The 23,641-nt window shown below is 36.0% G+C and overlaps 1 pseudogene; it reads left to right on the top strand.

The window, feature by feature from the left end:
• Positions 1-969: 969 nt before the first annotated feature.
• The window catches only part of LOC121476898, a 64,751-nt pseudogene continuing 42,079 nt past the window's right edge, over positions 970-23,641 (top strand).

A 23,641-nucleotide genomic window follows, 5' to 3' on the forward strand; every position in this document is an offset into this window, starting at 1 on the left:
ATTTTGGCTCAGGTCATGGTCTCAAGATCATGAGATCGAGCCCTGCAGGGGTCTCCACACTGGGTGTGGATCCTACTTAAGACTCTCTCTCTTCCTCTGCCTTTGCCCCTTCAGGTCTGCCCCTCTCTGTAAAAAAAAACAATAAATAAATAATAATACTTTTGAAAGAGATAAGAATGAGGGCAAAATGAGGAATTCTCAGTGAGAAATTGTTTGCAAGTTCTGATGTACATTAGAGCATGTTCCAAGTTTGAAGAAGAGAATTAAAATATCTTGGTACTTACTAACCAGGAGGGACAACAATTTAAGTACTGGTTTGAATTACAGAAGGAAGCAAGGCACCTTTCATAAAAAGCCTTATATGCCCTATGAAGGTGTTCAAATTTTATCTTATAGGCAATGGAAGCTTTGCAGAGGTTGATGCTGGGAAAAATATTTTAGAAGATATCATCATATTCAATACAAATTACCACCAATTTCCCAACCTCAAACAACACACATTTATTATCTCACAGTTTCCATAGGCCAGGAGGCCAGACATGGCTTATTTAGGTTCCCTGCTTGGAGTCTCACAAGTCTTCAAGAAAGGTGCCAGCTAGACTGTGTTGTCCAACTGGGGAAATTCCACATCCGAGCTCATTTTAGGGTGTTCACAGAATTAATTTCCTTGTGGCTGTGTGACTGAGGGTACTAGGGCATCTTAGAGGCCAACCTTAGATCTCCACCAGACATCTCTATACAGACAGTTCACAAACACAACATGACTGCTTCTTTTTTCAAGGCCAGCAGGAGGACTTCTTTGTCTCCTGTCTTCTCTAGTGGAGTCTTCTAGATCACAATATAGTCCTGGAAATAATATCCCATCACTTTTGCCATATTCTATTGGTTAGTTAAAAGTTCTAGGCTCCTCCCACACTCAAGAGGGACACATAATACAAGGGTTTGCAATACAGAAAATAACAAACAGAAATGGACAAGAGCAGAATCATTACTGTGGTCCACACAAACAGCATCAGCATTTCCTGTGAACTTGTCAGAAATTCACACACTCAGGTCCTATCCCAGACGGACCTTCTTGAATCAGAAATGCTGGTAGTGGGGCCCGATCGTTCTTTGCATCACCAATTTCTCCAGGTAATTCTGATACCTGCCAAAAAGTTTGAGAACCACTGATTTAGGTGCTAGATCTTGTTCATCTAGAAATAAGATTTGATGTATTACCTGATGATAACAGAAATGAGCTGGGGAATGTTTTCAAAATCAGCTTATCTCCTCCAGGATTAATAGGAATTGTAGTGGTGGAAGAGAGCAGAGAAGAGAAACTAAAAAACAAGAGTCAGCGTGTGAAGCAAGGTTCAAGTTGTTAAATTGTGTACAGCAATAGATGAAGAAAGGATGGGAATTTGAGGAAGTGGGTGGAGAAAGCAGATCCTGACAGGAAGAGACAGTGAATTTTTATCTGTTTTATCTGTTTTTATTTTTTATTTTATCTATTTTTATTTTTATCTGTTTTCTCTATTTAGGGACCTGGTGTGAACAATAGTGATACAAAAGGGGAGTAGACAATGGATGTTGGTGTTTTATCCAAAGAGAGTTTATTGAATGAAACGACAAAGGACTGAGATATATCCACATTCAAGGGACAGATAGAGAAAGAAATCAATAAATGTAGTATTAAAAAAATGTAGGAGGAAAAGCTGGAGAAATGTTTCTTAGGAGTTTAGGACAAGGAGAGTTAAAAAAAAGAGAGAGAGAAGTATTCAAGAGTGCTGTGCTTCACAGGGCAGTTCTAATACTTCCAGTTACGAATGGCACACACCTAATTCAAACCATTTAAAGCAATGAATATCTGCATGAATGCACTTATTTTTTCATGTACATGGGAAATCCTGGGTGATGCCTGACTGGATCAGTCATGACTGGATCCAGGGTATTAAAACAAGTTATCAGGAGTTTTCCTCTCTCTTTTTTTCTCTCTCGCTCTCTTTCTCAATCTCCTGGTGTCTTTTGCTCTGTGTCTTCTCTGTTTCTCTCTTTCCCTTTTCTCAATCCTTCCCTGACCCCCTACCATTCCAGTTTCATTTTGTATTCCAGAGTTGGGGAGGGGTAACATGACTTTCTCTCCCCAGACACTCATTTAAATCTTATAAAAAGGCTCTGATTGGCTCTGCTTCGAACAGATGACTACCTCAAGAGGATAAAATATATCCACTGGCCAGCCTGCATCATATGTCCACTCTTGAAAAAAGCAGGAAGGACTAATTGAGTGATAATCCATCAGAAACAGTGTTATTGCCAGTGAGGTAAGTTCTGTGAAATGTCCACTTTTTGACAATCAAAAGGTCTTTGATGTCAAAACTATTCTGGTAGGTGGGCTGCTACAAAGGCAAGATTGTAGTGGCTGAAAAGTGTAAAAGAAAGGCAGTGATCCATGTTCTGTCCATGACGTCATGCCCCCTGAAACAGCTCCTCACGGAGAAACTCATCAGTGAGCTGTGGCCAGAGTTGCCGAGTTTTCAGTTTTTACCATTGTTAAAAGATAATTTAAAGTTATTCCTATTTTCTTTTTTTTTTTTTTCTTTTTTTATTCCTATTTTCTGACCTGAAATAGCCACCATCACCCTGAAATGAGGTTTTCAGTCTTGGCCCTGTGCTTTTCATCTGCAGCCCTATCCATGGGGCATGAAGGCTTCAAGGGTCAGCTTCTGTGCCTCAATTTCTACTTGTGTCCTGGAGTCCAAATTCCCTGTTCCAATGCCTGGAAGTCTACTTACAAATTTTGCAAAGTTCTCTACTCCATGTTGATCCTCTAAAGGAAAGACCCTCCTGCAGTAGGACTCAACTGCAGGCCCAACAGGTGGCTATTTGCTGTTTGGAGACAAATAAAATACTTAGAAATGTGGACTATGATAACCAAATGCATGGATATGAAGCTTCCTATAATGCTACAGCTGGAGCAGAAAGCACAGAAAGGCATCATATGGACTAGCTCTGCTTGGTCTCCACTTTCTGGCAAGAAACTCCAGGAGGTCCCAGAAATTTGAACCTGAGGAAAATGACATTGGACTGAAAAGCATTCAGATGTGGGAGTCAGTAAAAAGCCTGGGTTTAAATCTTGACTTTGCTTCTTATTAACTCTGTAACCAGGAACATGTTTCACGCTCTCTCTTAGGGGCAATTTCTGGATTTAATATAATAGGATTATTGTTAGTATTAACTAACATAGCACTTCTAAGCTGGCAAGCAAAATATAATATGTTCTTGATAAATGGTTTGTTCGCTTTCCTTTTATTACTCCAAACAGTAGCAAAATAAAAATTTACAAACATGGTCATTTTTTTGTGAATAGGCATTTCTTTATGAAGAAACACAGGCTTGTATGAGTTGTGCCACACGTTGGGGATGTTTAACTTTACGAATTATATACAAACAAAGTATATAATTTACATTAAAAAATGTTGAATGTCTTTGAAACTTCCTTAGAGGTATTTGCTTTTGCAGTGCCTCACCTACTTCTTTGTTCTATGTCTTAGTAAATTCATAACAGGTATTGGAATCTAGTTGGGGAGGAAAAATATTCAAAAGTTATTCAAGTTTGTTAACACTTTTCAAATATCTTTTGTCCAAAAAGAAATGAGTAGAGAAAAAATATGTGTGCAGAATCCTTTATATGGTAAAATTATCATATATTATTTATATCCTGTATATATTTTTCAACCTGGAAACATCTGGGAATGGAATTCTTGTATATATTCAGGATACCAAAAGACAGAGGGAGAGAGAGAAGAGAGAAAGTACAAGAAAGCGTGAGAGAGTGTGAGCACTCACAAGAGCTCTGCCCCTAACCACTGAGCTTACTTGGCATTCCTAAGATCAACCTATCAGCTATCCCTTTTTCCTTCCAGCCTTACACAGCACAGTGCTTTTCAGATCTCCTCCTTTTCCTGAGGACATAGACAAGAAAGTGTCATATCCGTATCAAGAAAGGACTCTTTATGAACAGAATTTCTGACCAGACCTGGCAGGTATGCTTGGGCTGTGTCAGCATGAAAGACAGTGGCAGGCCTGTGAGAACTGTTGGAGAAGCTCACTCTTCCTTAGCCCTGCTCTTTGGTCTCCTGGAAGCAGCTATTCTTTAATTCTGTATTCACTTTACAGACTTTGATTCTGGATCCCTGAGCCATTGCCAAGAGTTGCCAGGAGTCAGATTCTAGAGCAAGAAATTGCTATTAAGTGTCTATTGTGAGTCCGTGGCAACAGGAAAGCAGGCAGAGAAGGTCCTATCTGCAGAAATTTGGAATTTAGTGGGGAAGGCAGACTAAGAACTAAATAAATATATCGAATTAAAAATAAGAATTATGAAAGAAATGGGATGTTAAAATATAAAATAAGAAAGCACTCCAAATTCTACTGTTTGAATTTTTCCATGATTTTGACTAAGCATAATTTACAACTCTAATCCTATTCCTTACATGCTTAATCTTATGAGTGCATATCATTTATCTCCCTGAAAAACCTGATTTTGATTGCCAAGGAAGGAAGAAGATGCAGAGGTTTGGATAAAGATCAGTAGTGAGGATGAAGCCTTCTTTCTTTGTAATAATAAGTGCCTCCCTGTGCATTTGGGCATATCTAGAAAGCAGCAAGTCCTATGAATTTACAGTGATCAGCTCAGCAATGAAAAGTTGAAAAGCTGGATGGTGTCGGATCAGAGATTTCTCAGTTTCAAAGCCAGAGTTTGAATTCTAGCTCTGTCACTTACAGGCTGGTGATTTTTGACAAGTTACTAAACTTTACTAATCTCCACTGTCTTCATCTGTTTAAATTGCTATTAAAGCAATATCTACTCCACAGGGTTAAGAATTAAGTACGATGATTCACATAAAGCACTTAGCACATTATATCATCCAGAGAGAGTAGCTATCTTTATTTTATTTTTTAAAGATTTTATTTATTTATTCATGAGAGACACAGAGAGAGAGAGAGGCAGAGACACAGACAGAGGGAGAAGCAGGCTCCATGCGGGGAGCCCGATGTGGGACTCGATTCCGGGTCTCCAGGATCAGGCCCCGAGCCCAAGGCGGCGCTAAACCGCTGAGCCACTCGGGCTGCCCCAAGAGAGTAGCTACCTTTAATAATGTGAAATACGTTTTGATAATTGTGATAGTAAAATTGTTTTTCATTTATTCCATCTGTAAATATATCTATATGCATATCCATGAATTTATACAGTTTGCAATTATTTACAGAGAACATGATAAAATGTTGAGATTATAAGGAAATTTGTTTTTAAAAGCAGACATATTGCTAATGTGTAGAAAAACAGGAGTCCATTTTCTATTGATTATTGCTGCTCTTTTTCTTTGAAGTCTTACTTGAGAGTAAAAGTGTCATGTCTTTAAAGATATGTTTTATACTTCCCCAAAGATATTTAGTTACTAGCTTCTATGTTTTCCACTGAAATCTGCACTTTTCATATTTTAGTAATTACTAATTTTTATTCAATTTTTTTTTTTTTACCTTTACTCTTACTTTCCTTTGATTTTTGCTGGTATACAATGCTGTCCCGGGAGTATAGTATGCACCAAGGACCTCTTGTTTAATGAACAGGTAGATGAATGAATGAATGAATCACTAAAATATTTGAAAATGGCCATCACCATAATAAAAATACAGAAAAGATGTAGATTCACAAATTCTGTAGTCTGGGTATCTGGAAAAGCACATTTTGTTCATGATAGTTCTCACACTTATTTTAACATCGCCAATATTCATAGGCTAGGTAGATATTATGGGCCTATACGCAAAGAGTTCCATAGAATTCAACATAAGAATCTCTTTGAAACATCATAAATACACATAATTATGAAAATTGAGTGGGTAATCTTGCTAAGATAGACTCCAAAATAGTACCAATTCATCAATCCCTTCCATGTCTGTATGCTTTGCAATATGACTTTGCTTCTCCTTTCAACATAAAGGGAATCCGTTTCCCCATTTGGGATACCCTCAATACTTGTTTTTGCCTAAAGAATCTGGAGAATTGCTTTGCACTAGCTCCGAGCCTAGGCTCTGAGCCTAGCTTTTGAAATCCTGATACTATCATATGAACAGTCACAGCTTAACCTGCCGGATAATTAAAGACACAGGAACCATGCCAGATATACCTGACAACAGTCAGTTAATCATCAGATTAGTGAACTTCCAAGTGAACTACCAGCTGATGGCAGAAACATAAGCAAAACCAGACAAAATCAGCCAAACCTGGATAAGATAAGCAAAATTTCCTGGCTGATCCACAATCCTAGGAGCAATAATACTTGTAATTTTAAGACACTAGATTTTGGTGTAGTTCATTATATAGTAATATATAACTGGTTTACATACGTACTCATATAGAATCAGTTATGTAATATATGCATACTTAGTATACACGAAATATACTTACAATCTTTAGATGTGCAATAGATATGTACAATTATATACATACATATAGATATATTCACATAAATGGAGGGCAGAGAGCATGTATGTGTGCAGAAGAGTGAATGAGTTTGGAAACTCATGTTTTCATCTCTCCTCAACAACCCCAATGACAACAGAAAATTCTAACTCTAGCTTTAGGTTAGAGATTTGCTGTGGTAGGTCTTCCTCTATAAGTAGTCTTAGCTCGTAAATGTCTTTTAAATAGTAGCTGCCACTCAGTGGTGGTGGCAACCATAGCAAATAGAAATAGAAGTTTGAATCTTTCTGAAGACTGTCAGTGAAGAATTAGTTTTAAAGACCCATAGGTAACCCATTTCTGGTCTCCAGATGTAATCTCCTGCAGATATGAAATGGCTAAGGTTCATGGAATTCATGATTATAAGCCTTTATTTTATCCTCTGAGAAAGATGGCTGGGTCAAAACTGTCAAAGAATTAGTTTGATCATGAACATATGAAAACACTCAATTTTTCTTTTCTTTGGTAGTATTCCAATATTTCAGATTATTATTTCTAATATTCTAATATTAAAATGCAAAACATCTCTGTATAATTATAAGATTGTTTAATCGTGGATTTGTGGGTCATATATTGACATTATTGGGGGAGAAACCTTTGAATTAAAAGTTCTCCATTAAAAGCATACAAAATAAAATAAATAAAAGCATAAAACAGATGAAAAATACTAATAAATTACTAGGTATAACATGACAACAGGAGATGCAGCCAGAAAATATGATGACCCAAGGGCCCTTGGCAGGCAAGATACAACTTGGAAACCTTAGTTTTGAGGTCATGCAAAGTAAAAGCCAAAACATGGAGTATTTGGTAAGCCCTCTTCTCATTAAAATGGGATCAGAGTAAGCATGAAGCAGATGTAGGCCATCCCCCCTTTTTTTACCCGAGAGATTGTAAAGGAGAGTTGGGTTGGCAGTGATGGGAGAAAGAGAGAAGGAGGAGGAGGAGCAGGAGAAGGAGAAGGGAGGAGGAGAAAGAAGAGAAGAAGAAGAAACAAAGGGAAATCTTGGTCAGCCCTATCAACAATATGCAGCCCAGAGTCTCATCACTGAAATAGTTTCAGGAACTATCTCATGATAAGTTGTGCTTAAAGTAGTTCAGTCCTGGCCACCTGACAATGGAGCAGACACTGATCCATAATGGAAAAGCCGTATCTATTGTAAACCTTCAGAAATCTCCACAATAATATTTACAAAGCAATAAACAGCACAGTGGTTGAGATGTTTTCAACTTGCCATTTGAAAAGGGTACAGAGGAGGACCCTGGGGAAAGAGAGAGATTCTAGGTTTCTTTTAGAATGAGAAGTTGAAGATAAGGACTAGAGAAGAGATTTAGAATATAGAAAAATTTGTAATAACCAACATTAAATTCCAGAGGGTGCAAAATGATGCAGGAGTTGGAGAGAGGTAGGAGAGGAGAGGACAGGAAAGGGTTTAGAGTAAATGATTTGTAGTGAAGACTTGGGAATCATGGGATTTTTGTGGGAAGGGACATACCTCCAGGATATAAGATATTCTATGTGGTAGATCTTGATGATAACAATGTAGAAAGTTAGTGTCATTGAATATGTTAGTGTCTTAGAAGATTTTTCTAGGCTCCCACGGAACAAAGATCCGAGTAATCTTATACCCAAAATTTCAGGACTATTTCTAGGTAGGATGTCTCATTCATGTTCTGGGGCATCTCCTTTACTTCCAAAGATAAAGAGATGCACATCACCATCAAATTCTTTAGAGACCCCTAAGTAGAACTTTTAAAGTAGAACTTTAAAATATAGTCTAGATATCTATTATTCTTATAAAACTATTTTAAGTTATATTTTCCACTGTTTTTACTTGTGTGTAAATGCTCAATGAATTTGATCAGTAAGGTTACTCTTACAATCTTGTACCTCTTAGGTTTTTAAAATGTATATACACATATACATATAGATGTACTGTCTGAGAATAATACCAGTTTCCTCTTGCCAAATATCATAAATTCTGTTTTCTTGCCATATTGTGTGGGCTAGTACCATGAATAAAATGTTGAAAATTAGTGATGATAATGGACATTTTGCTTTGTTCCGATTAACACAGAACATACTTATCTTTTTTTTTAAATAAACTTTGTGGGGTTTTTTTAACATTTTATTTATTTATTCATGAGACAGAGAGAGAGAGAGAGAGAGAGAGAGAGGGACACAGGCAGAGGAAGAAGCAGGCTCCATCCAGGGAGCCCGATGTGGGACTTGATCACAGATCCTGGGATCATGCCTAAGCCAAAGGCAGATGCTCAAACGCTGAGCCAATGAACACTCTGCTCTATTTTGGAATACTGTGACTACTAGCATAGATTTTCCTTCCTACAGTAAGCAATGAATTCAATTCATTTTTTTCTTTTCATTTCAGATACTGAAATATCATCAGATGAAAACTGCCTTTATTATGATGGTCATACTTTAAAAAATCTTTTAACCTGTTAATACAATGAACTACGTGAAGTATATGGTTTTAATGTTACACTATCCATGTATTCTTGGTATAAATCACACAGTAAAATTAGTGTTTCTCTTTGTAAATGTGCATTCAAATTGTTAACTTCGTAAGTAGGATTTTGCATCTATATTTGTGAAATTGGCATATGACTTTTTCCTTTTTTCTCCTTGTCAATGTTGTTATCAGGGTTTTTCTTACTTTGTAATTTGAGTTTTTCTGTAATTTGGAATAAATTACGTGAAATTAGAAATGTCTATCACAAGTCATCTGGGCTTGTTTTGGTTAGTAGATTTATAACTGCTTACTTTGGTTGTTGTTTATACACCACTTCAAAATTCTCTCAATCTTATTACTGCAACAGTGATCATTTCTATGCAGATATTGATTTGCTTTTTGCAAGGATAATTGGGCAACCCATTATCTTGAACCACTCCATGTATGTACCCCTAGTCTACCATGGGTCCACTTTCAGGATACTCTTCAATCATTCATGGACAACCTAGAAATGCTGAGAAATTAATGACCCTTGGACTATGATTTACCAAAGAGGAATGAGAACAAATGGATACTTGTCCCCCTACTTTTCCTAGGGAAAGAGTTCTGAGACATGTTTTCTTAAATCTAGCAGTATTTACCTAGAGTTGAGGACAATTTCTTTAATCCTTAGGTTGATCATCCCACTTCTCCGTTTCATTCCACCTATCCTGTACTTCTGCTCTATGGCATCACATTTCTACATAACTACCACATGCAAAACTTTATGTTGGTTCTAAGGAAACCAGGCTTAAGCATTTTTATAATATGTAATTTTTCTATCTTTTGTGTTGTGTTAAGTTACATTTTTATAAAGTCAGTTTTACCTCAGTTGTCAAATCAATTGACATAAAATGGCTCTTAGTACTTTCTTAAAATAAGATTTTATTTAGCCATTTATAAGATGCACAAATTTACGTTTCTTTAAGGAAAGAAAGACTTCATCAATTACACTATGACATGTTATTGATTGTAATGCATCCTGATATCAGAGATATTAAAATGTAGGAAAATATATGTTTGTAAATTTCAAATCCTAGCATTGATTTTCATCCTTTCAATCTATGTATTTTTAAAGTCTTAACAAATAAACTGTTGGTTTTATTGGTCCAAGATTTTTATATTTCTGTTTTCCATTGTGGCTTTATGTTAATTCCTTACTTATATATTTTTTAAGATAGTTCTTCACTTCCTTTTCTTGTTTCTCGTGATGTGCTCTAATCTCACTAATTCTCAAGCATTTTACTCCTAATATAAGCTTATAGGACTAAAGTTTCTCCTCTAAATGCTACTTTAGCTAGATAATAAATTCTGGTATGCGATTTTGATTACAAATTGGTTCTAAATTTTTATTTTATTTATTTATGACTTAGTTTTTGACCTGTAAGTTATTTATGTACTCATTTAAAAACTTCCAAACTTTAAAATATGGGGCTAATAAGAGTTAGCTTTGAACATGGAATTATAACTCGTTTATATTGTGATTATATCAGAAACATGCTCTGAATATTATCCTTTCTTTGTTATTTATTGAGTGATTTTTGTTACATTTTGTTACATTTAGTATACTATCATTTGAAAAATACTAATAAATATTCCACGTAGGCTTGAAAACATGTTTATTCTCCAAATCATGGACTCCATATTTCACCCTCCTATTTTTTAATGATCTCTTTTATTTTTTAAACTTTTAGTATATACGTTAGACCTTATTATTTTGCCTGTCTTGTAATTGCTCTTTCACATTTTCTCTCTTTCTATGTTTTTATTTTCTGTAATTTCCCAGTTATATCTTTACTTCACTAATTCTCTACTCATCAAATTTGCTATTTGGTTGATTCAGAATTTGCTAATTAGATTTATAATTTTTTTACCATACATTTTATTTGCAAAAGTAGAATTTTGTTCATTTCCAGCCCTGTTTATGCATTTCAAAATGTTTTTATATCTTTATATACTTTTTCAACATTTAAAAGTCTGTATCTAAAAATTCTATTACATAAAAATATTGCTTATTGTGTCTACTTTTTGCTCTCAGAAGACTGCACAAGTATTGTGTGTGTCATTTGGGGTTGTGAATTCACATTCAGGGAGACATTACTGTAGGAATCCTCTCTAATATAAATTAAATGTTCTTCTAGAACACTTTTGCCATGTTTCTGTCACTTTTGGTCTCACTTGAGATTGTTTTTTTATATTAATTTGTTGGATTTGATGTTGCTGGGAAATGCAAGAGGGAAAATATGTAATCTTGTATGAAGTCATAATCATATTGTTTAATTCTCATTAAAACTATTTTTATTTCCTCATTAATCTCAAAGACAGATGAATTTGTTTTCTAGCTGTTAAAGATTAAATTTTTTTTTCTAACCGGTCTGTTCAATAATAGTGAAGTGCTTTGAACGTCCAAATAAATGATGATGCCATCTTTTAAATGCTCTGAATTTCAGTTATCCACCATATGAGGGCACAACTTGTAACTATTGTGTGGCTGTTAAACCAAAAATTTTAGTCACTGAGATTGCAACACTCAATCCCAATCCATCATCCCTCCAACAGCTGTAGTCTTTAGTTTCAATTTCTTCTTTATGACTCATTAAGATTTCTGTCCATATATACTTGCTATAGTTTTTAAATAATGTCTTTTTAGCATTGTGTGGAAGGATATTTGGGACATTTAGTCTACTTAATGCTGAAAAATAAAATCCAAATTCATTCATTTCTTAATTTCATTTAAAGTGCAATGAAATAAAATCCTCAAATGCCTCATTTTCCACCTGATGTGAGGGGAAAATACCTTAATCGTCTCTCTCTCTATAGAAATACACAATGCGTTAGACACATAGATGCATACAAAATAAGCTACTACAAATAGTTGTACAACATGGAAATCTTCAATAGCTTTGCTGGTGGAAGGGGATATAATTGTAGGCCTTTCTATCCAACCAAAATTAGCAGTTGCTATTTTCCTACCCCAGAAAAATGCATCTAATAGCAGTTTACTGAAACTCCATCATTGCAAAATGTCACTAGTATAGGGGAAAAAAACCCACTCATATAATCAGAGAAATACTATGTTTAGCTCATTTCTCCAGCCTCTCAACCTCTAAATTTAATAGTTTTTAAGTATAACTACAGTAATGAATTATGAAGTTATGAAGAAATGATTCATTACATAGGCCTTTGATTCATTCACTGCCACCTCTGATTGTAGCCACCATTTAAAAGTGTCACTTTGAAATAAATTTTTAGACAAATATAAATGTGTAATATTATAATGTGTAAAAATATTTGAATAGAAAACAAATACTTGATTCAAAATTAAATATACAAATATAGAATTGGTGATTTAAGCAGCTTTAAAAATAGTTTGCTTGCATAATTTTGTTCAAATGAGGTATCAAATCATATTTTTAAAAGATATCTACAGTGAATACTTATCATGATAGTTACTGATCTATTGTCTTTCAGCTCCAAATCCACTCTTTCTTGCCTTGTCTTGTGTAATTGGAACTGTTCTAACCCCAAGCATTTTTTTCTTTGATACTTAGTACAATGTTTATTATTAGATGACATTTAAAAAAATCTAGAAGGAAAAAGAGAAGCTTATTTTCTTGGTTATGGTGTGTTTATTCTTCCTGCCTCTGATGGTCAGTGGTTTGAGAGACACCTGTTGGGCTGTGCCTTCAGCAATATTCTCCAGTGTCCCTGTGGGCAGCTTCCTTGCTAGTGGCGTGGGGGGACCCAGTGGTGTACACTTTCCCATGAGTTTCACATCACTGCAAAACAAGATTGTCATATTTAGCAAATAAAGATACAAGATAGTTAAATTTGAATTTCAGACTAATACTTCTTGCAATATTTGAGATATACTAACCTTTTATTCATTATTTATCTGACATTCAAATTTTGCCCTACATCTTCTATTTTATCTGGCAACCCTACATCCAGTGGGAGTTCTCTGCTTATCAGCTGCAGACAGTTGGCATCCTTGTTGGCAGCTTTCTGCTCAGCAGCTCTAGTCCACAGCATCTCTTTGAATTTTGTTTTCCAGGGCCCACAACCACACCTTCTCCAACAATATTTGAGTTTCAGCCTGGCTTGGGACCAGTGGAGTTGGGGGTGGGGGGGCTCATTCTTCTAACTTTCTTACCTCCTTGCATCCTCTCCCTTGGCCTTGGATATAGCAGCTGTTCCCCATCTTTGCTATTCCTGTATTCTTTAAGAGTTGTTTTCTGTTTACTAATCATCTTAATTAGTTAATAATTCTTTATATTAAATTTTCTCTGTGTCAATTACTGTAATGGATTCTGTTTCCTAACTGGATCCTGACTGATGCAGAATTAGCCCTGGAAGTGGCCCTAGTAGATAAACCTTTAAAGATGAGATTTAGGGATTGGTTTGGTCATGCTCATGGGCTTGAGTTCAGTGGTGATATTCTGACCGTTGGGGCACAGGATGCTAATAATTCAAAGCATGTAGTGGCATCACAGTTAATCAAACTACCACCTGTGGTTGATTCTGATGAAGTGCCAATTGAAGCACGTGCCCTGGGAGCCTAAGTGGCTTCAGCACTTGACCGTTAAGCAATCACGATACATATAAGCGTTGCGGTGTGAGAGGAATCTGCTGAGCGCACTGGAGCACTTACAAAAAATAAATGACAAGATCAAGTCCTTTACCCCTCAGTTCAAATCATGATCTGAAATCAGAGCTCTCATGTCAGCCCTTCTAGAATCTCGTATTTTTAGCCTCAGAGCTGATTCTGCTCAAAAATCAAACACAATAATTGTGCACGTTGCTAAATAACATCAGTTGAATTCACAATGTCACCATGTGACACAATTTCTCATGTGAACATTGCATTGATTCGAAAAGAATGGAACCAAGCTTGGAATTGACAACATTAGCTGGGACTTGGATGAAATGGATGCGTCAAACTCACAAGTCAATCTGAGCTTCCCTTGCAAGTAGAGGAAGCTTCTCTCTTGTGTCAGTAGAGACTAGCTGCCCTTTGTTTGGAAGCACTGTGATAACCTCACCTTTTGCAGTTGCTTTGAAAGAGGATACTTTTCCTTCTCAAAACCCATCACAGCTACCCCTAGTGATGCCACTAGGCCTGTAACTAGAGTCAAGTATCAGAATGCTTCCAGTGGTCTGAAGAAGACCCATGGCTCTCACCCTCCAGCATGATCTCCAGCATCTGAACAAGCAGTTACCTTCTTAGCACAGGATGGATGTGCACTGGCAATTACCCTCCAGCAAGCTTCTCTGTCATTTTACTGAGAAGCTTCTTACTGTGTTTTGCTGGCACCCTCACAGGTGACTTCCATGAGAGAGGTGTGCTAGGAATCCCGTGGTTCGCACCATTCAGGGAGTTTTGTCAGCATTCTGGCACATGGCTTCCTTGCTTTTCATGTTCGGGAGAGCCAGAATTGCATATTTTTAAGTGAGTGTTATTAACAGTCCGGAAGGCGTTTTCTTATTCTCAGCTAAGAGGAACTGCTGTAAATAGGCTTTTAGTAATGTGGTGGTGAGGTGTAGGAGGAAGGGAAGTGTTCTATAGTCCTATAATTAGGTCTCAATCTTTTAGCTAGCCTCTGCCTCTGGACTGGGAACTACACAAGAGTTTCTCAGGTTTTTTGTTGTTGTTTACTTCTTTGTTTCCCCCGTGTAGGTAGGTGGGACAGGATGGCTAGAGTGAGCTGGTGATATTTCTGTTCCCTCATGTAGAAGGCTAGAGCTGGGTGGAGTTGGGCATTTCCCATCCTCTCCCAGGTGAGTTACGTACGGCTCTGATAATGATCTAGCACGTTAAGCTCTGGTTAACTAGTTTCTCCAGAAGACAGGCCTTGTTAAGAAAACAGTGCTCTGGAGTATTTAAAAATGCTTCCTTTTCCCTCCTCCTGACAGACACAGGAAGGAAGATTTCCCTGACATTTAATGTGGGAATCTGGTAGAGTTTCTGGAGGTAAATCTCAATAATATTGTGGGGAACCCCTATGATTGGGTCCCTTAACTCTCAAACTTGCCCAAAGAGATCATCTAGCAATTCATTGCTTACAGACCAGATTTTCCTGCCAGCACTGGATCCAGAGGTTTCTACTTGCTAGCATTAGCCCTGGTGGCCAGGACTTCCTTATATTTGCTTCCCCTTCCTGTCTTAGGATAGCAGTTTTCCCTGTGTTCTCCATATAGGATCTCTTACATATTCAAGAAGAGTTGATTTTTCAGTCTATTTAACTTTTTACTTGTTGTCCTAGCTCCTGAATACAGAAGTGGAAGCTGGAAGTCTATAAATTTGCTGTATAAAAATAATGCGATTTATATTTATATCCTGTAGAGTTCTCTTCTACTACTTTGAATAACCACTTTTTATTAGTAACATTTTTAGTATTAAATGCTCCTTATTCAGATAATTGGGGTGTTTTCTTTCTATTGACTGGACCCTAACACATTTATAATTATATTCAGCCCATATTTAAACACCCTTGATATCTGGGAAGCAAACTGATGGTTCCGTATTCCATCACAGATTTACAGTATATAATTTCAATTAGATAGTATATGTGTTGGCTCCTGTATTCAAGGCTCTGTAACTACTGCAGAAGAAAAGCTGTAAATTCACAACTCCTGTGGAGTTAAGCCTATGGGGCAAGGGGATAAGTATCCATAGACCACAGAGATCATCCCTGTGGTAAGTTTATGCCCTAGCATAATTTTTCAGCTACTCATTGCATGTATGATCTTCTTGACATCAACTTAATTATCTTTCCTTGAACATTAACTAAAGTTGTCTTTTAAGATATTGCAACCAAACATTGTAGTATAGCATCAGATATCAAGATAAATTACCTGAGAAGTTCCTTTATAATTAGTTGAGAAACTTCTACTAGACTGATTTAAATCCATAATTGATTTCACATACAGTTAAAATCTTGATTCCTATAACAGCTAATTTTTGCTCTTAAATTAGCTAGCTAGATTAAAAAAATAAACCTAATATTTTGCTGCTTAAGTTTTCTTTTTTTTTTTTTCCAAAGATTTATTTATTTATTAGAGAGAGAAAGAGAGCATGTGCATGCATGCGTGGGGGGAGGGGCAGAGGCAAAGGGAGAGCATCTTCAAGCAGACTCCTGGCTCAATGCAGAGCCCCATGCAGGGCCCAATCCCACAACCCATGAGATCAAGACCTGAGCTGAAAACCAACAGTCAGATGCTTAACCAGATACCCTTGAAATTTTCTTAATATATAGATAATTTGGTTCTAAAGTTTGGTCATCTGACATACCTTGTAAGGAGCAAGAGCCTGGAAGAGAGATAGATATACTGATCTATCATAATAGTTTTGGAAATTATTCTAAATTTGATAGCAGGGTGTTTGGGTATTTATGTGGAGGGTGGTTAGATGGTATAGGTAAACAGAAGGATGGCGATGGTGGAAAAAACAAAGCTAACAGGACAGGGAGGAAGGGGATGAGAAGCACAGAAAGCACAGAGGCAAGCAGAAGGGTTTATAGTACAATCGTTGGCCAGTGGAAACTTCCTGATGGCAGGGAAGTTTGAAGGATTTTTCAGAATAAGGATATTGAATATCAAATTGTAAGGTTTTTTTTTTCCTTTAGATGATCTCATAACTGCTAGTATTTTTTAAGTTAATTGTTTGCAATACATTTTATAGCTTTACCTAAAACATTTAAAATTAAATCTTCAAATTTTCATTTTTAAAATCTTGATTTGGGGGGCACCTGCATGACTCAGTCAGTTAAACATCACACTCTAGATTTTGGCTCAGGTCATGATCTCAGGGTTGTGAGATCAAGCCCCACACTGGACTCTCCACTCAGGGGAAGTCTGCTAGAGATTCTCACCCTCTCCCCAAACCCTCTCCCCTTTGCATGCTCTCTCATTCTCTCTAAAATAAAAATAAACTAATAAATCTAAAAAATAAAAACTCGATGTAATAATATCCCAGCCACTCTGATATATATAATTACTAAAATATCTATTTTTTGTCCTGAAACCTAGAACTCCAGTTGGCTCCCCTTGTCTCCATTTTTTCTAACAGAGGCCATTTTGATTCTCAACATGAATATATTTAATAGGTGACCATTTACTTTCTAAATGGTTTCTTCAGTGTGTTTCTCAAAAGTTTGTTACATCATTTACAAAATAATGGAAATAAGCATTTAGATATGGAAAATAATTTAAGTAATTCTCAACATTCATTAACAATGTATTTATGTTCCCAAACTTGGACAAATTAACATTTTTATAGATTTGGCATTGAGAAATTTTTCAATTGCCAAGAAAATGACACTAAAAATCCAGAGTAAAATTAACCTTACTATCTCTACTGTATACTCCATTGCATAGTATAAATTTCTTTCATAAACAAACAATTCTTAGATTATCAGTGGGATTATTCAATGGGATAATGGGTTCCCTTTTGCCCAGAGAACAGTGTAGAATATAAACACTTTTTGTGTAATACAGAATAGACTCCCAGAACAATAATAACAAAATCCTAATGTAAAAACACAAAAGGATTTTACTATTGTTTATACAAGTTGAGACTTTAAATTCTGAAAGTATAAAAAATATATTTTGATCATATCTGAGCATGTGGTGTGTATTCTGAAATAAAACTATGCCTTTCCAGTGACACTGAAATTTTTAAATTAAGTTAATGGCCAGTTATACACAGCAGAAGAGCAGAATTTAAGGACATTAGTAACTGGTATATATCATGCATATAGATGGGGATTCTTAATGCAAATTTAAAAAGTTAAATGGAAACTAACTTATCAAATATATAATTGTATGAATGACAGATTGGAGACCAGTGAAAATTTTTATATCATTTAGAAAGAAGTGGAAATTGTTAGCTTTGTTAATTGGTAAAAAATAGTGAACAAAGGGCAATAATAAGAGACTGTCCAGTTATTTAAAATAAAAAGAAAAGTTGCCACCTATAAATTAACCAACAAAAACCATACATAATGGATGCAATCAAAGTTATCCAAAATTATCTCAAAGAGACTGACATAATATAAGACAAAGCTTTACTTGACTTACCACATGAGGTAGTTTATCTATAGAAAGTTTATACTTAAAGCCAGAGTTTGGTTAGAAGAAGGAGAGGGGTGCCTGAGTAGCACAGTGGGTCCAGCAACCAACTCTTGGTTTCAGCTCAGGTCCTTATCTCAGGGTTGTTGGATCAAGCCCTGCATTGGGCTCTGTGCCTAGTGGGGAGTCTGGTTAAAAGTCTCCCACTTTCCTTCCTCCCCCAGTAAATAAATAAATATTAAAAAAAAAGAAGAGAAGAAAGAGAAAAGTAAGTCAGAGGAATTAAGATCAGTGGAGTCAATGCAAGCCCATTGGCTATGTCAGTGATTCTATTTTATTTTTTATTTTTTTAAAGATTTTATTTATTTATTCAGCAGGCTCCATGCAGGGAGCCCAACATGGGACTAGATCCCAGGACTCCAGGATCACACCACAGGCAGAAGGTGGTGCTAAACCACTGGACCAGTGATTTTAAACTACAAGGCATTGGTCTGTCCCCCAGTACACATGTCCTAGTCCTATACTTCTACCCTGGATCAGAATTCACAGTTTAGGGTGAGATTTGTGCATGGGCTTGTAAAATTGCTCCCCAAGTAATTCTGATGCTCACTACTTGAAAAAATTATTGACTTAAAATATTTGAATATTTAGGAAGTGGGCCTGAGTATGCTGTATATAGATTCATTTAATTAATTGGCTAAATTTGTTTAATAATATTGCAAATAATAATGCTTAATCTTTGTTTATAAGTTTAATACAAAAGTATTTATGTGTTATGTGAAAATGAGAACTTATTTGTAAAACTCATTTTAAGATTTTCTCTTAATATTTGTGAGCTTGTTCTTTTTTAGAGAGAGAGAAAAGGTACAAAAGGGGTTTTAAGACCTTCAAGCATCCTTGTTCAAGGGCAGAATTGTCCTAGGTTTATTTTATAGATAAGTGTTTTTATTTTATTTTTAATATGTATTTATTTTAGAGAGAGACAGAGGGAAAATGTATGGGAGTAGGGGGAGGAGCAGGGGGAGAAAATCTTTAAGCAGCCCCCTCCTGAGTATGGAGCTTGACATGGGGCTTGATCTCACAACCCATGAGATCATGACCTGAGTTGAGTTGGTCACTCCACCAACTAAGCCCCCAGGTGCCCTGATAAGTGATTTTATATATATATATATATATATATATATATATATATATATATATATATATAATATATATAGCACCCAGTATGCTCAGGAATCCAAGATTTTTTCCTCAACCTCAAGCTTCTGCTCTGAGTTTAATTCTATATCCCCCTATAGTTTAAGTGACAATTCTATTTGGATAGGGATCTCAATATGACCAAAAGATTGTTTTTATTCCTTTTTATTTCAAAGATTTTATTTATTTATTCATGAAACACAGAAAGAGGCAGAGACATAGGCAGAGGGAGAAGCAGACCTCCATGCAGGGAGCTTGATGCAGGACTCGATCCCAGGACTCCAGGATCATGACCTGAGCCAAAGGCAGACACTTAACCACTGAGCCACCCAGATGCCCCCAAAAGATTGTTTTCCTTAAAATACTCTTCTAGCCTTGGTCTTCCCCAACTTAGTTGTCAACCTCGACTGCTCTCTGCTTCCAGCCTCTCTATATTAGGAGTTTTTGGTTACTTTCCTTCAAAATATGGCTGGAGTCTAGCCATTAACTAATCATCAGCCTAAAACACCTTTCTTCTGTTCTGAATTGCTGCCATAGCCCCCAACTTGTCTTCCTCCTTATATCCTTACATTTCTCTCAAAGTCAATCCCTCAGGCAGTTGTCAGTGTGATCTTATAAAATGTAAGATTAGTTCATGTAACTCAACTGTTCTAAATCCTGCAAATGATCTCTAAAAATTTTTAGAATGAAACCCTGATAGCCTCCTTATCAGGGTCTATATAACCTTATCTAACCTACCCTAAAAAGGCCTCCAACCTCACCACTCTGCACTGTCTTCTTCCCTCTTGCTGTTCCTTTTATAGTTAAACTTTGACTAAATGGTCTGTGCTTACTATTCCTGCTGTCTGGAAAGCTTGTCCTTCAGAGTGATGCGACTCTCTCTTTTGGTCATTTCTATTTCTATTCAAGTGTACCTCTTCAGAGAGGCTGTTAACCACCCTAAGTAAAATAGTCTTCCCCAAAGTCACTGTCTACTTCTTTGTTTTGCTCATTTGTCTTGATTCCTCTTTTCATTACATATGTCTTTATTTCTATTTTATTTTATTTATTTATTTTTTAAGAGAAGGAGAGAGGGGGAAGGGGCAGAGGACAAGGGAGAAAGAATCTTAAGCAGGCTCCAAGCGCAGTGTAGAGGCTGACAGGGGGCTCAATCTCACAACCCTGAGATGATGACCTGAGCCAAAATCTAAAGTGGGTTGCTTAACCAGCTGAGCCACCCAGGCACCCCATTACACATGTCATTAATTACTTGTTTAAATCTATCTCCTTCATGAGAGTGTGAACCCTGAATCAGACTTTTAAAAAATCAAATTAATTTTAATGTTTTAATAAAAATTTAATTTCTAAATTATTGTTGAGAGTTCAGAATTTAGAACAGTTAACTGTATATTAAGCAAATAATAAGTATATTTTAAAGGAATGAATTGTAAATGGAGAGTGTTATACAATACCTCCTTTCCCCACATATCAACCACGTCTTTCACAATGCCTAAATGGCTTAAACCTGTGAAATGTTTTTTGTCTGTTCAGCACGAATTTTCCCTGTTCAAGAGCACCTTGTTGACAACGAGAAGGTAGATGTTCAAAGCACTATCGTGCAAACTTCAGTCTCTCCTATCAAATCCTGCTGCTGCTCACCCCTTCAAACCTGTGGCAAACCTGAATTCCTAGGCTTTTTCACCAAAACTAATGACAGACAAATTTTTAAAGGATTTTCAGTTTTTCATTTTACACACGTTAATTGAATGGTATTTGTATATTAATAACTAAGTAAAAATCCAGAACCCTTTTTCCTTACTGTGTCACCCAACGTAGAACATGTTAAATTCAGCTGACATTCAAATTTTCCCTATTTTTTTTTTCCTTTCAAGTCTTATTTCTGGCTATTCTCATATTCTTCTAGAATAGCCAGATCAGAAATAATCTCATATGGGTGTTCTAAGATAACTTACTAGAAATTTTATTTAGGTACCTAAGAGGTCTAGAAGGTGCTGGATACAGGATGAGGGATTGATAAAAGGAAAAAAAGTTTGTGTTTTTATAATCCACTGTTTGTGAGTGAAATCATGGGGGCATGTAAGGCAAAGATGGTCATGAGATGATAATTCCTTATGTTGAGTGATAATATGAAAGTTTAATATTCTATTTCTTTCTTTCTCTCTCTCTCTACATATATTATACATATATATGTTTTTCAATTCCAGGTTTGCTCCAATTACTCATACATTTTCAATATTAAAATAGAATGTGCTTTAAGGTTACTAAATGTTAACTTATATCTGTAAAAGTGACAAAATTTGTCTTTGCATCTGTATGCTTTAATTTAGGAGGTCCTTGAAACTATTTGTCAGGAAGTATGTGCTTGTGTGTGCCAGATGGTTTCTAGAAAAATGTAAGAAATAAGGATTACTTTGTCAATATTTTTAGGTGTTTGCCTGAAGCATTTCCATTCACTTAAGAGGAGAGTTAAATCATAATATTGTTTCGGAATGTTTCAATTTATTTTTTAATTAGGCAACAATTATTGTTCAGTCACTGAAAGGGTTTACAGAATGAGTAGGACATTTAAAGGTAAAATAAAATTCTTGCCTTTATGTGGCTTATGATGAGAGGGGGCCAAATTTATATCTGTCTGTTGAACTAATAGGATCAATAAAGGAGAAAAAGGGAAGGGATATCCATACAGCCATTATAGGATAATGCCTATAACATAACAGGCAGTTGACTGAGTGGCTGTATCAATTTCTTAAGCCTTCCTTAACGAAACAGCACACACTTACTGACTTAAAGCTACAAAATTTTCTTGTCTTGCAACTTTATAGAGTCTTTGGCAGCCCAGGTGGCCTAGCGGTTTAGCACCACCTTCAGCCCAGGGCCTGATCCTGAAGACCCGGGATCGAATCCCTGCATGGAGCCTGCTTCTCCCTTTGCCTCTCTCTCTCTCTCTCTCTCTCTCTCTCTCTCTCTCTCTCTGTGTCTCTCATGAATAAATAAAATCTTAAAAAAAAGAAAACTTTACAGAGTCTAGAAACCTGATGTCAAGGTATTGGCAGGGCCATGCCCCCTCTGAAGCCTGTAGAGGAATCTTTCCTTGCCTTCTCTGATGGTTTGATGCAAATTTTTGTGTTCCTTTGCTTGCATTTGCATAAGTCCAATCTCTGCCTTTGTCCTCACTTGGAGTTCTCTGCACGTGTCTTCCCTTACAGGGGCTCCAGTCATATTGGATTTGACCTCTACTCTACTCCGAATTTAGTTACATCTGTGAAGTTCTCATTTCCCAATTAGTGGGAGTAACAACTTCAACATATTTATATTTTTTTTTTTTGGAGAGGACACCATTCAATAATAACTGTGGCTTATGAGAAATATTCACAAGAGTATATTAAATAGATGGAAACATTACATGACAATAGAGATATAATAAGAGGCTTCCCAAATGAATAGAAGAGCTTCGATAGATCTTGAAAAAAAGTGAGAATAGTGATAGTTGGAAAAAGTGGAGATTGTGTTTAGGAAACCATAAACATACAATTAAATTGAAGAATAAGTTGTGTGTAAATATCACAAAAGGGAACTAGGGAGAACTGGGTTGGTTCTATTTTAGGAAGAGGCTCTATTACCATGAGTTTGTATTCAATTCTCCAGACAACTTTGTCAGCACATGCCATGTCAGAAACTGATAGGACTGGATCTGTGTGTTAAAGTTCAGGATAGTAGACGAGTGGGGTAAAAGTCCAGGTTAGAGAAATGACCCCCTGACCTAGAATGGTAAAATTGATAAGGAGGTCCTAGATTTTTTTTCAATCCATGTTTGAATTCTTTGTAATACGGTACACACAAAATATAAGACTCGCTTTTTGTTTCAAGCACATTTTCCTGGCTTGTTTAATGACAAATAACAGAACTCAAAAGTCATTCCCCAACATTTGGTGTTTACATTATCTCTGGAAAGTTTTGCATCAAACTGCATCAAAGCAGTCAATTTAAAATTATTATGGATTTACTTTATTTAGAGAATGCATTATTAAAAATCAGCCAAGTTCCATCTTTGTTTATATTGTTATGCTTTATTTTGTAAAAGTTATAGTTTAAAAATATCTCTTTGATTTTTTTTTTACATGAAGCAAATTGTATTTATACTTCCTTTCCTACACCTAAAAGGTTTTCTTCTCAGGAACAAGCATTCCAAAAATATATTTCAGGAAACATTTTATCAAGTCAAGAAAAAAATCTATTTAGTCACAGCTAAGAATAAACTCGTGCAAATAAAAACCACATGCCAGACAAAGCCTTATAAATGTATTCATTCATTCAAAAGAGTTTTATTGATTACCGATTATAATTAAACCACTGCATCAAGCAA

This window comes from Vulpes lagopus, chromosome 16 (genome assembly GCF_018345385.1).
Source record: "Vulpes lagopus strain Blue_001 chromosome 16, ASM1834538v1, whole genome shotgun sequence".
NCBI lineage: Eukaryota > Metazoa > Chordata > Mammalia > Carnivora > Canidae > Vulpes > Vulpes lagopus.